The sequence below is a fragment of the Grammomys surdaster genome, unplaced genomic scaffold (genome assembly GCF_004785775.1).
Source record: "Grammomys surdaster isolate TR1022 unplaced genomic scaffold, NIH_TR_1.0 125079, whole genome shotgun sequence".
Lineage (NCBI taxonomy): Eukaryota > Metazoa > Chordata > Mammalia > Rodentia > Muridae > Grammomys > Grammomys surdaster.
Genome location: NW_021619983.1, coordinates 171467 through 177592, shown reverse-complemented (window position 1 = coordinate 177592; position 6126 = coordinate 171467). Strand labels below are relative to the sequence as shown.

The 6126-nt window shown below is 37.8% G+C and overlaps 1 pseudogene; it reads right to left on the bottom strand.

Moving 5' to 3' along the window:
- Window positions 1-101, bottom strand: LOC114636946 (annotated as a pseudogene).
- Between the last annotated feature and the right edge of the window lie 6025 nt (window positions 102-6126).

Sequence of the window (6126 nt, the reverse complement as noted above, 5' to 3'; positions counted from 1 at the left end):
GTTGTTACTAATCATCCAGATGTTTGTAGGTCTCTCCTCTTTGCCACCTTCTGATGCACTTGCGACACAGCAGTCAAACCTGCAATGATTCTAGGGGTAGATCTTTTAACTTTCATAAGCATATTTATAGGCATGCATATACACAAAGTATAGTCTCAGTAATAAGTACTTATATCTTAAAATAAACTTTAGAAAATTATAAAAATGGTCTTGATATTTTTAATAGTACATTTGGTTGGAGGGGTGAATGACCTAATATGATTATGCACATCAATCCAGTGCTAATATATTATCCTCAGCACAATTGTACAATGTAGAATCAAAGTGTAGAATCTGTTTGAGATTTTAATTAACTTCCGATTATTTTAGGGATGCAGTTACAATAAAATCTCACCCCCTGTCAACATGGCAGTGACTTGCATAGTGTTGAGAAAGAATATTGTGTCTATATAAATAAATCAAATATTGTTTGAGACCAATGTTAATACCCTTAAAAAACTCAGACTTGCTTTTGAAATTTCAACCAAACGAGCAATTAAATTAGTTCAATAACCCCTTGTTATCTGAGCTCCTACACCTTATTAGCCCTCTGATTAAGCTGTGTTTTACTTTGATTTTGCTCCTTGCCTTATACAATTTCTCCAATGATAGGTTAATACCATTGGCAGAATTATCAGCAACTAGGTTATGGTCCACTATCAGACCATGGACTCCACAAATACAGGTCATAAGGCTCTCAAAGCCTGTGATGATACCTCTCCATTGTAAAGTAAAATAGAGGGAGATGTTGGGAAACCCTGCTGTTAAGGACATTGTCTACCAAGTCTCCCTGAACTTGGCACAAATGGGGGACTATGTTTCACAGTGGTGCTTTTTTTTTTTTAAATCTGCCTGACACCCACATCCTCTATCTGAGGAATGTCACATAGTCCTTGGTGAAATCAAGGTTTCAACTCCCTTTCTCCTTATAAAATCCTTCCCAGAAAGCACCTGGAATGCCTCTCCATGCAATGAGGCATCCCCAGTATGTTAAGCCTCAACCAATGTAAATTCATTTGAAAAACTCTTTCTCTCTCTCCACAGTTTGTATAGTCTTTTGTTCACCCTTTATAAAATATATGCACAAGCTGTTTCACCGAATACTTTCTAAAATTGCTGTAACACAGAAATCCTTGGAGAAATACCCCCCAACTCACTTGCAGCTAGATTAATATCCTGCTGACCTACTGGTTCCTAGCTCCACTTCACTCTTTCCTGCCTGTTATGCACCTGGACATTCCAGGAGAGGAAGCAGAAAGCAGAAGTTTGTGATTGTGTGTGCACATGCACATGTGTGTGTTTGTGTGTTTGTGTGTGTGTGTGTGTGTAGTCATGCATAAGCTAACCACCCTCACACAGACTATCTGAACTGCTTTTTCTGGAAGGTTGGCAATTCTTTCTCATGTCCTAAAAGAAGTAAAAGGAACTTTGTTTAAAAGATGAGGAAATCCAGAGCTGGCTTCTCTTTATATATAGCATAGTACTTTATTATTAGTTGTGTAAAACTGATTACCGTCTTTGTTTAGCAGATCTTTGTCTGTTGTTAAAATTTAACAAAAAGATGTTAAAATCTGTTGAATTTAAAACTTTTACAGGCAAAATAACTTACATATTGGAAACTACAAATTGGACCTTTCTGGAGAGAACTATTTACTAGACAAATACGTGACTCACAGAAAAAAATTCATTCATATTTCATCAATGTTATTATATCATGCACCTTCAGTAATTAATTACTAAATACTAAAATTAATATTACTAATACTAAGAGAACAGTATTGAGAATCATATATAACCATTACTTTTACAATTATGGTTAATATCCTGTACTTGCTTCTAAAATCATTTTCTTAGATCTGCCTCAAAGTCTTGTCTATTTGGTATATATTTTGGTGTATGTTTATATTTTATTAATTTCACATAATCTATTTCTGTAGTTATCACTTTGTTTTAAGTTCATGTGATCATACACATGATCTGTATTTGACATCATTAAACAGCTTGGCAGATGTTTTATATGTGTTTCTGATACATAATTTTATTAACTCTTTGAGATTTCATACATTATATTTTGATCATATTCAGTTTCCTTCAATTCTTCCCATACTCCCAAGTCCATACTCACCTAAGTTCGTGACCTCATGTTTTTAAAGCCCACCCAGTCCAATTTGTGCTGTTGTATACTCTGGGGCATGTCATAATCCATTGGAGCATGTTTCATCTCCAAGGGGCCACATTCTTAAAGAAAACTAAACTTCTCATCCCCAGAAACTATCAATTACCAATAGCCTATTATATCAACATAACCCTAAACAGAAGAAAAACTCAAATCCTTTCTACTTAAATCAGGAATAAGTATTTCCACTCTCTCAACTTCAGTTCAAAGTAGTGCTTGAAATTGTATCAAGATCAATAGGACAAATGAAGGCCATCAAGGCTTTATATGTAAGAAAGGAAGAATTCAAAGTATTTTTGTTTACAGATGATATTATTTGAGATATAAAACATTCTAAAAACTCCACCAGAAAACTTCTACAGCTGATAAACATTCATTCAAGGAGCAGGATGCAAAATTAACACATAAAAATTAGTATCTTTCTACACAGATGGCAAATATACTGAGGAAGAAATAATGAAAAATACCATTCCCAATAGTCTTAAAAATATCCTGGAATAAATCTCAGAAAGTGAAATATTTCTACAGTGAAAAGTTTAGGACACTGAAGAAATTGAAGAAACTACCAGAAGATGAAAAGACTTTTCATGCTCATGGATTGGTAGGATTAGTATTCTGAAAGAGCCATTCTATCAAAAGCAATCTCCAGATTTAATGCAATTTATATCAATTGTGTCTTTATATGAATCTATCATATACATTTTGTGTTTTCTGTTTTACAATTTGCATATACAACAAAGTACACTCATGCAAGTTTAAGCATTCATAATTTTCAATGTGTAAATGTTTGCAATAAATAGAACTTTAAAAATAATAAAACTGTGTGATATGTATCACTCATTTAACACATTCCTTTATGATATAACTTAATAGAATGTATAAATGGTTTTTCTTCATGTTGAATGTAATAAAGACAGCATCTCATCTAACAATATATGTAGTAATTTTGACCTCTTTAAAATTTGATATGTTCATATTTTACCTAAACATCCACCATAATTACTTATGAAATACTTCCTATATTCTTATTGATATTAAATACTTACATAATATTATTTCCTGAATGCTGATTTTAAAATGCATTTAGTAAAATAGATATTGAGGTGGTTGGAGGGAGGGAACTGAATGGGAGGGGAAATGGGGAAAGGAGTGGGCTTTAGGGGATCAGATGTAAGGAAAGCAGAGGAATGAAAGAATGAAAATCAGAAGTGTGTGGTGTGCATCTCTAGGAAGTGCCAGAGACCTGGGACAGGGCAGGCCCCAGGGTGACTCTAGCAGAAAATCCTAGCAGTTGGGAATATAGATTCTTAATTGGCCACTTCCTATAGCCAGGCATGACTCCCAGTGAAGGGACAACAGCCCACCCACAAAACCTTCAACCCAAAATGTGCCCTACCTACAAGATCTGCAGAGACAAAGATAGAGCAGAGATGGAAGGATGGCCAGTGAATGACTGGCCCAGATTGAGACCTATCCCATGTGCAAGCACTAATCCTTAATACTATTAAAGATACTCTATTATGCTTGCAGACAGGATCCTAGCATAACTGTCCTCTGTGTGGCTCCACCCAACAGCTGACAGAAACAAATGTAGATATCCACAACCAAACATTAGCTGAAGCTTGTGGAGTCTTTTGGAAGAGAGGGGAAGAATTGAGGTCCAGATGAGATTAGGGACTCTACAGGAAGACCAATAGAGTCAACCAACCTGGACCTTTAGGGGCTCCCAGAGACTGAACCACCAACCAGAGAGTGGATCTAAGACCCCATGACATATGTAGCAAATGTGAAGCTTTGTCTTTATGCAGGTCCTCCAACAATGAGCAGTGACTTTCCCTGAATCTATTGCCTGACTGTGGACTCTATTCCATAAATGGGTTGCCTAAGTGAGAGAGGTTCCACTAAGTCTTGTAGTTACTGAAGTGCCAGGAAGAGGAGGGGCTTATGATACACAGAGAGGAGGTCCCTCTTCTCAGGTGAGAAGGGGAGGAGGAAGTGGGGGAGGACCTTTGGTAGTAGGTACTGGGAGAAGAGGGAACACTGATATTGGAGTTTAAAGTGAGTAAATAAATAAATGAATTTTAAAAAGATACAGATATCTCATCTACAGACAAGTTTTGGGATGGCCTCCACTCCAGTTGTTCAGGACTCACATGAAGACAAAGTTGCACATCCGCTACAAAGGTGCTGGGAGGCCCAAGTCCAACCTATGTATGTTCTTTGATTGGTTGTTCAGTCTCTGAGAGCCCCAAGTGTCCAAGTTAGTTGACTCTGTGGTCTTCCTGTGGAGCTCCTATCCCCTTAGAGGCCACAATCCTTTTCCTTCTGTTCTTCCATAATAGTCCCCAAGCTCCATCCATGGTTTGGCTATGGATGTCTGCATCTGTCTGAGTCAGCTGCTGAGTGGAACCTCTCATAGGGAAGCCATGCTAGACTCCTGTTTGCAAGCATAGCAGTGTCATTAATAGTGTCAGGGATTGGTGCTTGTCCATGGAATGGGTCTCAAGTTGGGCTGGTTATAGGTTGGCAATTCCTTCAGTCTCTTCTCCATTTCCTGTCCCTGCATTTCTTGTGGACAAGATAAATTTGGGGCTCAAAAGTTGGTGTCCCTATCGTTCCATTAGAGTTTCTGCCTGGCTACAAGAGATGGCCTCTTCAGGTTCCATATCACCAATACTGTGAGTCACAGCTAAGGAAACTCCTATTGATTCTTGGGCATCTCCCTTATCCGAGGTTTCTGTTTCTTCCTGGATATGTCCCCTACCTCCCTACCCCTGTCTGTATAGGCTGCTTTGTCTGGCCTCAGTAGCAGAGGATGTGATTAGTTTCACAGAGATTTGATATGTAAGGTGAGGGAATATCCATGGGGCCCCAACCTGCTCAGAGGAAAAGGAGTGGGAGAAGGATTGTGGGAGGGGTGAACTGGAGGAGGGCAGTGTGCAGGATGTAAAGTGAATAAATAAAATAAATAAATATCAAAATAACTAAGTCTACATGAAGATAAGAAACAGTTGTGTGTTTAATATTAAATTATCGTATTAGAGAAAAAGGTAGTCTTTGCAGAAGATAGGTCAGCTTAAGCACTATATTTATAAAGCTGGCATTTACTGGAGATAAAGAAATGTCTTAGTGATTAAGAGCACTGTCTGTTCTTCCAGAGAACTTGGGACCAATTCCCAACTCCCATGTGACAACTCACAACTGGTTGTAATTTCAGTCCCAGGGGATCTGACACCCTCTTCAGCCTCCTGGGCACTAGGCATGCATGTGGTGCACAGATATACATGCACATAAAACACTCATACATATTAAACAAAAGCTATACAAACAGAATGGCAGTTCTTTGTCCACATAATTTGATTTACATTAATATATGTAATGATATTCATAATCATATAAACATTTCATTATTCTAAAATGCAATAAAATACATGAAAAGTGATAGGATCACCTGAATCACTTAAATCTAAAAATGCAATAAATATACAAATTAATAAACATTAGTATATTCACATATAGTTGAAAATAATACTTTCCACATACTTGCTAAGCTTTTGTAAATATTGTAGCTTGTGTTTAGTTTGCTGTTGTTTTTTCCATGTGTTCTTTTGCAGGTATTATTCCATAATCTCATGCAGAATACACTATAGGAGCTCAGGCTCTGTCCTATTGGCTCTCTTCAGTTGAATCCAGGCAGGTTCCTTGTTGAGGGAGTTATTTAAAATCGGCCACTGGTCAAACTGATTATCTAAGCTGCAGCGGCTCTGCCTAGCTCAGCCGTCATGTTCCATGACCAGAGGCCATGTGCGTTCCGCAGCTAGAAATGGCCAGCCAGAAACACCAATCCTGCCACCCATGAGACACCAGCATGGGAGAAGGCTCTGCCAATCTCCCACACTATCTCCGCAAGG